The following is an 11060-nucleotide window of genomic DNA, read 5'->3' on the forward strand; positions in this document are numbered from 1 at the left end:
TTATTAAAACTAGCTTATATAAGCTAAGGGTGTTGATGGGTCAGGTTATTTGGGTTTTGGGTTATTCGGGTCGGGTTATTCGGATTTTGAAAAATTATAAATCAACCCGTAACCCAAACCAAATAAGCTTTGGGTTATATGGGTTTGGGTTGTTCGGGTTCGGGTTTTTTTGGGTCGGGTTTTGGGTGACCCATATAAACGTGATTGATGAATTTACGTGCAACTTAAAAAGATTTGTTAGTTATGCAACATTGCAACAATGTAAATTCAATTTCAAAAACTTAAATAATATTGATATTTATTTAGATTAACAAACTTTTACATCCAAAACGGTTAAAACACATATAATTTTGCGTTTTTTAAATTCTTTAATGAAAAGATAGTTGTTTTTTCGTTAATATTCAAGAATATATACTTTAAACAAATTTGATGTGTTATATATTAGTATATATAAAAGAAACAAACATCTTATTCGGGTTATTTGGGTTGACCCAAATTATTGAATTTTTACCCGTAACCTAAACCGATTAAGCTTTGGGTTATTCGGGTTAACCCAAATGACGACCCATAAACCGAATAACCCAACCCATTTCACCCAAACCCATTCGGGTTGAATCGGGTTATTTGAGTTTGGTTATTTTCAACACCCCTAATATAAGCCCAAATACTTATATTCAATAAGCTAGGCCAAACACCCAAATGACTTACCTTGTGAAATATAAGCTAAAAAAACAATAAGCTCTCGCCAAACAACCCTTTATTTCCACAGTTCTCGGGTTGACCTCCGTAGTCTTGGAGATGACTTTTATGACCTTTTGGTTGACTTGGCTTGTTTTATGGACATTACATGTCCTTTGCTTGTCTAACAAGTGTCATTTTTTGCTACGTCTATATACACTCTCGCGTTCCTCGCATCCTTTTCCAAGGATCCATTTTTAAAAAGTTACAGGGATAAATTACAAATGTCTATTTCTTTATTCGGTAAGAAGTTGCAGTTTTCATCCCTATTTCTACCAAATTAAGTGCTTCATCTCTGATTTTGGTCCTTTGTACAAATGGATCTCCTGCCCGGGAATCCTTTTTCAAGGTAACGGCATTGGCTATCGGTCTGTCGCCGTGGAGCAACAGCCGCGTCCAGATTTGATCTATGGTCCAAAAGTCAACAATGTTGATCTAAGACTCAACATGTCGTCCACACCTTTTGAACCAAAAGTGTATACGGAGGTCGAAAGTCAAGAATAAAATACATAATTTTATGTAGATGGGGATGCAACACAGGGACGATATTTGTAAATTCTCCAACTTAAAAAAAAATCTTTGGTCATTTTAAGATAACTAGCCTAGTGTCTGCGCGTTGCAACGGCTCCAGTTTATAGCACGTGAGATGCCGTAACGATATTGATATAGAAGATGTTTAAAATATTCTTGCCATATACTTCACCAATCTATCAAACAAAAAAATTATGACGACTATATAAGCTGGTCATTAACAAGAATTAAGAGATGGATAATGCATGAGTTAAGAAGGGGTAGTTTAGGAATATTCAAAAAAGTGATTAATGTCTTAATGTTATCCTCTTTATAAGAGAGTATAAATATAGAAGTTTGGTTATACAATGCCATCAAAATAAGTTTCCCTTTTGGTTTTGCTAACGTGGTCATAATCAAATCTCTCAACTTATTTTTTCTTGTAAAATTACGAAGTCAACTGAGATTTTTCTTCATTTTCTATCCATTATTATCATCATTAAAGCTCCCATGACCCACAAACAAACACCATTCAAATCGGATTGATACTCGCATCGGGTCTATCGATCACAAGAATTTCTTGGAAGGAAAAAATCACAATATAACATATGGCATTATATATGTGGTCAACTTTGAAGTGCGGAAGCTTGGCTTCTTGGCTTGGTTTTGAGTGTGGAGCTTGTCTTGGTTCATACTTTACAGTCATTGATAATTTGTCTCTTGCGAGTCAACCACTCAATTTCATATAATTGTATCAAAAAATGATTTTTCATTTTAGCTCACCCTCAACCTTGGCATAATCTTCAAAGAAAAAAACAGGCAAAACAATGCGATCCCCCTCAAAAGGATAATCAATCTCTTACACTTTTTTCTCCGTCATGATGAACATGTGTACCATGTTCATCATGCAACAATAACTGATAACACAAATGGTGAATGAAAAGGTATAATTATGAAGTGAAGTCTCAATTAAACATGTTTTGAACGGGTTGTACACAGAAATATGCACAAGCCATTTCACAACAACTTACTTTGAGAGAATTTTTGGAACCCATTTGAGAATGGGTCCAAAAGTCTTACATACTTTCGATAAAACTAGTAAGTTGTGTCAATTTGATTCCCATAAACTGAATTCCACAGTGGTGTTTCATTTAGAAATGGTTTTCGTGGAATCGATGGTGATTTTGTAACATTTGGCTAATTTGACTTATTTGACTTTTACATTGACATGTTTAAACATTGCTAAATGTAATATTAATTTCATGATTTATGGAATTTCAGTTACTTGACTCATTGACTTGTTCATGTTAATGGCTAGCCAGTTTAGTTAGTCGATTTACTTGAAGCTTTATTTGATGATTTAATGGACCTGTTATATGTTAGACGAGATTATGTGACTATATGGAATTATGCCATAACGTAAGACGATATGTATTTGGCTAGAAAACGTAATCAGGTTGACCCATTTGACCTAGTTGGACCGACCCACTTGACCATATGACCCAACCCTACCCATTTCCCCCAAACTCTTACACTCCCACCCAAATTTACTCCCTTATCTCTTTCCCTCTTTCTCTCACTCACTAAATGCACCCAAATCATCCTATCTCTCTCTAAATTCTTGACTTAGTAAATGTTATTCAAGTTAAATTAGTCATAATTCTTCATCAACTTAACAACATATCGAAAAATCAAGTCTTCAAGTGAAAGAAATTACCATTTTTGGGTTAAATTCGGATTCAAAGGCTTTTGGAAGATTTGGTAAGTTAAAACTACCTCAGATTAACCATTTTATGCTGTTGACCATGCATCTAGTCAAATCTAAACGTTTTTGGGTCTTGAATCGAGTCAAAACCGGATTTGAGTCAAACCTAGGGTTTCATTTAGGGTTTTTTGTTGATTTTGAGGTGAAATCGGATTTGTGTGATGTTATGGACGAATATATGTTATGAGTTATATTCAATACGTTTACTTTGCTTAAAAATGAGTAATTGCACTTCCTAAATCGTCATCTAAGTCAAAAATGAGGTGTTGGAGCATTTTGGTTCGTGTTTGGCTTGTAAATGTGTAGAGTTCCAGCTCCTCGCGCCACGACTTGGTCTTCTCGGGTCGCAAGGTTGAGTCTGTGGGTCAGAGGAATTTCTCGCGCCGCAATCCTGAGCCCTCGCGCCTCGAGCCACTTGCACTACTTGTGTCGTAAGTCTGAACCCTCGCGTCGCGATTTTTGTCAGCTTGCGCGTCAGTTTACAAATGTTAATAACTTTTGGTCTGTAAGTTTGTTTTAGGCGTATGACCTATCGTAGGAATCATGAGAGAGTCTAATTTCTCATGGTATCCACCTGTTGTAGTGAATCCATCTCCATTTACAAAAATGTCTTGTTAAAGAGTCCATGTTTATGTTTAGGTATCATCCTTTTGTAGTGAGTCCATCTCCATTTATCGTTGGATGATTGATTGATTGATTGATTGTTTGCATGCTAGAATTGGACTTAGACTACTTCTTGGATCCGTGATTCATAGTTCCCATTTATGGGTTATGCTTAGGATCATTTACCATATTTTGAACTATTATTTTGTAAACGTTTGATGGGTGTGATCCTAATACATTACTTCTTGATCTGGTATTTGTAATTGAATCATGTGAATGGATTGTCTAATCCTTTTAATGCATATAGACAAGTCTCTACTTAATTTCCATGTCGTGTTGTGCTTAGTATGTAACCCTCATGATTCCCTTGTTAGGGTGTTACAGATTTATGGGTAGGTGTAGGAGTTTGAGGCTTGAACTTTGGTGATTTAAGTGAAAACCAACCCTATTGATCTGTAGATCGAACAGTTCTAGTGGTAGAATCCTTAAAGATATGACAAGTGCTGTATTGAGAAATTTTAGGAGTCTTATGGAAATTAGGCATAGATTTTGGAAAGGTTGGTTTAGACTTTTGAAGTGGTGAGGGAGATCTTTTTGGTGGTTTAATGGTGGTTGATTTGGTCTTTTGGGGTGGATGTGGAGGTTTTGGTGCAAGATTTAATAGATCTGAAAGTGAATATTTGATTGGTTTTGACTCACTTGATTGAACTTTGGGTATGGTGGGAAAAGATTTGTTTTTTTAATGTGTCAGTTGACTCGGATAAAGTGAACCAGGATTAAGGGGAGATGATGAATTCACTTGAGTTGACAGGGTTGCAAGCTGTGTTTCCAATAACCGAAAATAGGCTTGAAGTTGTTCGATTATCATCATAGAATTTCTCTCTTTACTCACAAACAAAATGGTCTTGTTTTGCAATTCGTTGTGAAGTTGAGAAATCTTTTCAAGCGAAACAAATTCATTCGACCGACTCTCTGTGATTTCATCAGTGATTCGGGAGTGAACTTCTCTAAGTTGAGCACATAACTGACTAATCTTTGTATGCAGAAGATCATTCTCCTTTTTGGTGTTTTCAGAGTTTCTCAAAATGAGATCATTTCCGACTTTAGCTATTTATTTTCTGACATAAGTTGGTCATTGTCGAGTTTAAGATGATTGTTTTGTTCCACGACCATTTGAAATTTAGCCAAGATGGCTTGTTTTTCCTCAAAATGGACAAAGTTTGATCAAATAATCGCACTATGGCTCAACCGGAGGTATGAGTATTGGGATTAAGGTGTTGGTGATGGTTTGTAGGCGATTCCCTTCCGGTAAAAGGGCTGCAGCCGCTTTACGCCTATAATTGTTGTGTATTGTGCCGATCTTTGAGAACCGGCGGGGTGTTTTGGTTGTGTGTGTTTAGAGGGCAAAAAGATGATGATGTCGTATGATATCTTCCTCTATTTTCAGAGGGTAAAGACTTGGAGAGGAGGGTAAGATAATTAGGGTAAATTTCTTCCTCTTTTGAGAATATCTTATTTCCTTCTTGAGGAGATTTGTGATGATCATGTCCGAGGTATTTGGACTTAAATATATTCATTTATTCAGATAACCATGGAAAGGATTTATATCCAATTATTGATATGTTTTATCTCGGAGTTGGGTATTTGTTACCTTATGAGCTCAAGGGTGATTGTATTGGACGAAGGTTGAGCTCCGTTCAAGGTATATAGATAAGTAATTTTACTTGTGCGATGGTGGCTCTGCTTCTGCTTCGGATACGGAGGTAGAGCTCCGTATAAGGTATATCATGAAGCCCCCAGTCTAGCTAGAGAGACTGTCTTCAGGGTGTCCGGTTAGACTCCAAAAGTGTGCTCCGCTTCACTACTTCGTTACACAACTTGCCTATCGTATCAGCTTAATCCATCATTAAAGTCGCGTATAAATAGTCATAATGACGGCTTATCCCTTAGTGGCAAATCGTTGGCGTGAAACCCGTGGTGACTTATCACTGGGTAGTTCCTCTGATTATTAGCCGTATAAATACCAACTTATTACCAAGAAAAAGGGGGTTATTGCCTTCATCAGGTAACTTTCTTCATCTTGTTGCTCCAAAAGGGGGTTATTGCTCCAAAATCTCTTCCTCTTGTTGCTCTATTCATCAGTCTTCATCAGGTAACTTTCTTCATCCTTCTTCTTTGTTTATTCCCTTACAATGTCGAAGAGAGGAATAGGTAGCATAATCAATGTATTTAGTCGTTTTGATTATCAGAACTTCGTTTCCACATATTTCTCACCAAACCCTAATTTGATCCGGTATCTGGAAAGAGGGCAATCCATTTGCGATCCTCCTGCTGAATGCTTTGTATTGTATGTCAAAGCTTTTACCCTTTGGTAATCTTAGGGCCTGCTGTCCTCCTTCCTTCTCGTTGTCTTGGATTATTATCGGTGTTATATCTCTACTGTTCATCCAACTGGAATCGCAAAAATAATTGCCTTCCAAGTCCTTTGATGTGCTAATCTTATAGAACCATCGGTAGCTTTGTTTAACTTATTTTATAAACTTAAAGAATCCGGTGATTGGGTTACTGTTTCGAAGAATGGTGATTATGAGTTGTTTGCTGCTGGTGGTGTAGAAGTTAGGGATTGGAAAGATGCTTTTGTTTTTGTTAGCCATTCATTGATCCCTCCTAAGCGTGCTAATTTATTGGATATGAGTAGGTTAAAGTATAAGCCCATAGGTGTTCCCAGTGTTTTTGGTGTAAGGCAAGTTGATGTTGATCGCCTATCTTCTTATGGTGTTAAGTTGTGTATATATCTGGAGGCTATGTTGTTTAAGTGTGACATCCGTCACCAAAACCAGTAATTTATTATAGTCTTTAACTTGAATTTTTAATTTCTTAACTAGTCAATGTGCCTACATAATATAATAAGTATAGAGATGTTGTGATCAAGCCAATTTATGATTCCTATTACTTAAATTCCAACACTTTAGGATTTAGTCACTCTATCTTCCTAAACTTAGACAGTTATAATTATTTTGTTGGTATCTAGACATATAGTTATATATCATATTCATTTTTAGATATCGATAAATTCTATCACGATAATTAAGCAAATGAATGAAATAGCCAAATTACCTAATGAAACAAATATTTAAATATCAAAATTACATAACAAAATATATCTAACAATAAAAAAAAACTAGAATTTGAGTTTGACATGGAGTTGTCCTCCTAGCTTTAGTCGACTGAGAATGGGAATTGATATCCCATACAAAGATTAATTTATGTTGACAAAGAAAAAAAAAGCCATCAAATCCTAATTATAAACTAACTTTAACATTTATCTCAAAACACTTATAAATATATATGCCTCATTGATGCATTAAAACAAAAATCTCAAAACACAAGATTTGTGTTGCTGCCGTCGAACTCAAAAAGAAAAAGATAACAAGCACCATCATAATAATCAATATTCTAATCATCATTGTCAAGTAAATTATTGGTAAGATTAATTATAATTCTTATGAACTTTTGATTTAAATTACAAATAAATAATAAAATTCTTATAGATTATATTTTATTTTGTAAAGGTACCCTAAGGAGTGATCATCAACTTTGGTGGTAAAATTCTTAATCTCTATCTTTTATTAAATTATATATATTTATGTATAATCTTTGTAATCTATTTGATGAAGGTATACGTATGGCCAAATCTTAAAAGATAATATAATATTTTTTTTATAAATTAAAAGTAGTGGTTAACAACTAGATAAATTTTGGAATCGATAGAGCATGGTAGAAGTCATTATGTGTTGTTATAAATTTAATTGTTGACAAAATCTTAATAACAAATCTGAAAGATTAATATAGCTATGAAGATGTGTTATTTACTGACTTACATAGTTGTTGGAAGGATTTGAAAGTTTTTATATAAGTATTTTAATTGTAGTAGTCTTTAAAACAATAAGTTGGGTTATTTCAGAATCTGGACAGATTCAGTTTATTAACTTTAAGAGGTCGTATCTTGATCATGGGAGATGGTTAAGTCACGTTTTTGGTGTCTAAAATTAAGTTCAGGAAGTCTACTTTCTGGTGGAATTGGTTTCGTGTCAAAATATGAAGGTTAAGGTTGTCGAACGAATTTTACAATAAAACTGTGCAAAGCTGAGTTTTCCGAACAGATTTAGGTCGACTTCAAATAGTCATATCTTGGTCGATTTTATGAACTGGGAGATTATTTTTCTCCAGAAACATTTTTGATATGTTAAGAGTGTACAATAAAAAAATTGGATTTTTTTGAAGCTCCAAAGGCCCTTAACTTTTATAAAACTTTTCTGCGCGCAAACAGTGAATTTTCTTACTAGTCTGTAATATTGGAATTTTTAAAAAAATAGTTAACATGCGAAATAAATTAAGTAAAAATTCATGTAAGTGTATAACACTCTAAGGTTACAGTGGTTAAGATTTGAAAGCTTGAATTGTTCGTTTCGTCCTAATAAAAAATAGATAAAGTTACCAAAAATTTCAGTGAATATGAACTTGTAGAAACCAATGGTATATCATTAAAACAAATACACTATATTAAGTTATGTGACTTGTAACTTAATAATACATGACAAATCAATTGTGAATATTTTCAAAGTAGCCATATATGTATATCATCAAATACAGGTTACAATGGATGGTTCTTGACCATGTCCATAATTGTAACTTGTTCATATATATATGTTGTGTAGATTCTAGCGACCTTGTTGGACTTTGCATAACCACTTGGTTGTTGAGGTGAGTTTCGTGGCCCCTTTTTATTTTATTTATTTGGGGGAAAATGATGCTTAAAACACTTTTCATTTCTTTACTAGTTGTGCCAAAACCTGTTTGTTTTTTTGGACAAATACGTGTAATTATGAAATGTGTATGCTAGCTTGTTTGTGTTGATTCTATGATGCAATAGATGTCTGTTGATATCTATTGAAGACTATTTGAAATCTATCGACCAACTGTATACTCCAACTGGTAGTTATTGGTATTACAGTGTGTGATTGAGTTGTTAACAAGAGTGATGGGGATTGTGTTGTTGGATAACTATGATGGCATTGATCAGTATTTGGATTGCATACAGGCTGCTACATGTTTATATTTACACTATTGTCCAAACCTCATATATCATGCACAACAAACTCATTTGTATTTCTTTAAACCTACGAACTCACCAACGTTATGTTGACATTTTCGAGCATTCATTTTCAGGTAATAACAATGCTTAAGGAGAGTGAGCTTTTGGACTTTAGGAAGACCAATAAAGAGATCCTTCATGGACTCCTAGATTGCATTTGAAACATTGAACTCTATTTGCAATTTGCTACTTCTTTTGATATTTGAGGCGTGTTGCCTAGACTTTCCGCTTGTAGAATTTACATTTATTTGAATTTCATTTAGTATGACTCTATTATAAAGTCCATGTGCTATTGCTATATCTTTTCGCCATATCCTACGATTCCGCCTAAGGTGGGGTGTGACATTAAGTCCCGTGTGGCCTCATGTTGGGAACATGGTGAGAGTGACTTCTCCACTGAAATTGATTGTCAGGGTAGGTTGCTTCATCCTTTCCCTGTTTGTTTCTCTGCCTGAATGTTGTAGTTATTAATTCAAGTTTCTTCATTTGCAAAGATGTCGTTTAAGCAGTTGATTGATAGGCACCCTGCATTGTCCAGCCTTGTCTTCAAACCGGTGGCTCTTGCTCCTCCGTCGACCCCTTCGTCTACTGTTCATGAGGGTCCTTCTACAAAGGTGTTAACTGAAACACCTGTTCCCATAGCTAAGGAACAGGTTGAAGAGCAGGATGTGGTGGATGTTTCTGACGGCGTTGACGAAGAGGAAGAAGTAGAGAATGCTACCCCGAAAAATACTGTTACCAGTCGCTTGAAGAAGAGGAAAAAATCGTCCAAGAATGTTAGTATCTCCCGTTCGAAGAAGAGTAAGACCAGGAATGTAGAAGTGCCCGGACAGTGAACTTGTAGGTTTTCCTTAGCTTTCCTTTGTGTTGTATTTATTGTTTCCAACCTCTACATTTTATGCTATTTATCTTTACAGCCTTCAACCCTCTTGAGGAGGCACTTGATGCTGCTTCGTGCCATCGCTTTCTGCAAAACATTGCCCCTCCTGGCTGGGTCAACGGGTTGATGAATATGTAGATCCCAGGACTCTCTTCCTTCTTCAACCGCTCAATCTTCTGCAGTGTTGTTGTTGGTAGCGCACTGGATGCGAGATTGCGGGAGGCCTCTGAGGAGTCTGAGCCAACGAAGGATCAGTAAGAGAAGTTGATGTCGGAGAAGCATGCTCACCTCGATTCTGCACTGGACGAGCTGACCAATGTTGACTCTGCATACCTTCATAAGCTGGCATCCAATCCTGAAGCCTCTCCCTTAGATCTCCTACAAATTTCTCCATGAATCCCGTGGCATTATTGAATTTTGGTGAACATATTTGGAACAATGTTTGTGTAGCCCTCTTCAAACAATCTTTATTTTGATGGCCTATGTGTCGGTGGACAATTTGATGAATACTTGACAGGCCTTCCTTCATGTTGGGGGAGGTCTATGTATATATATTATTTTGATACCTGCAATCTATTAACCTACCCTTGACTTCATCATTATGTCGAGTCCGTCTCTGAGTGGTATTTTGATTAACCTACCCTTGACTTCATTATTTATAATGAGTCCGTCTCTGAGTGGTTTTTTTGTCTTTTCCTTTTTGTTTGGGGGGCTCTTTTTGTTGCTCCATGAATGTCTTAATGGGTGTCCCCTTGAACATTTACATGCAGTCTTTTTATTTAACTTTTACGCGCGTTTATGTTATATCAATCGATCATAAGATTTGTTAAAAGCTTTATCTTATTGCAAAATAATTGGCAGGAGGACATTACATAGTAGAGTCGATGGATAATGGCAAACAACAAGTGGAATTCGGCAAGCAACGGATGGAGATGGAACAAAAGCAGTCTAAAATGAAACATGAAAAAACATATAATAAAGATATGCAAATGTTGGCAGTCGACACATCCCTTCTCACAGAAGCGGATAGAGCAACTATAGAGGTAATGAAAGCAAACATCCACGCAAAAGATGACCTTTAGTTATAGTAGTATTACTATTAGTATTAACTAACATAGAACCCGCATATTGCAGCGAGATTGTTACAAAGCTATGGTTAAAGAGTTAGTGATAGTGATTTGTGGTGTCTGGGGTGAAGAATTCAAGTAATGTTAAAATGATAAATTATGGTGTTTAATTGTAATATTTTAAATATGGAAGGGGTATTAGTGAAAATAGTTAAATATATAAATACCCCTTCTATCTCCTTTGTAAATAACCTTTTCACCCAATTTTATACATATGCTTTATTGAAAAATCAATCTACTTCACCTTTTATTCTTATTATCCATACAAATCATGATTAAAAC

Source organism: Erigeron canadensis, chromosome 8, assembly GCF_010389155.1.
Source record: "Erigeron canadensis isolate Cc75 chromosome 8, C_canadensis_v1, whole genome shotgun sequence".
NCBI classification, from domain to species: domain Eukaryota; kingdom Viridiplantae; phylum Streptophyta; class Magnoliopsida; order Asterales; family Asteraceae; genus Erigeron; species Erigeron canadensis.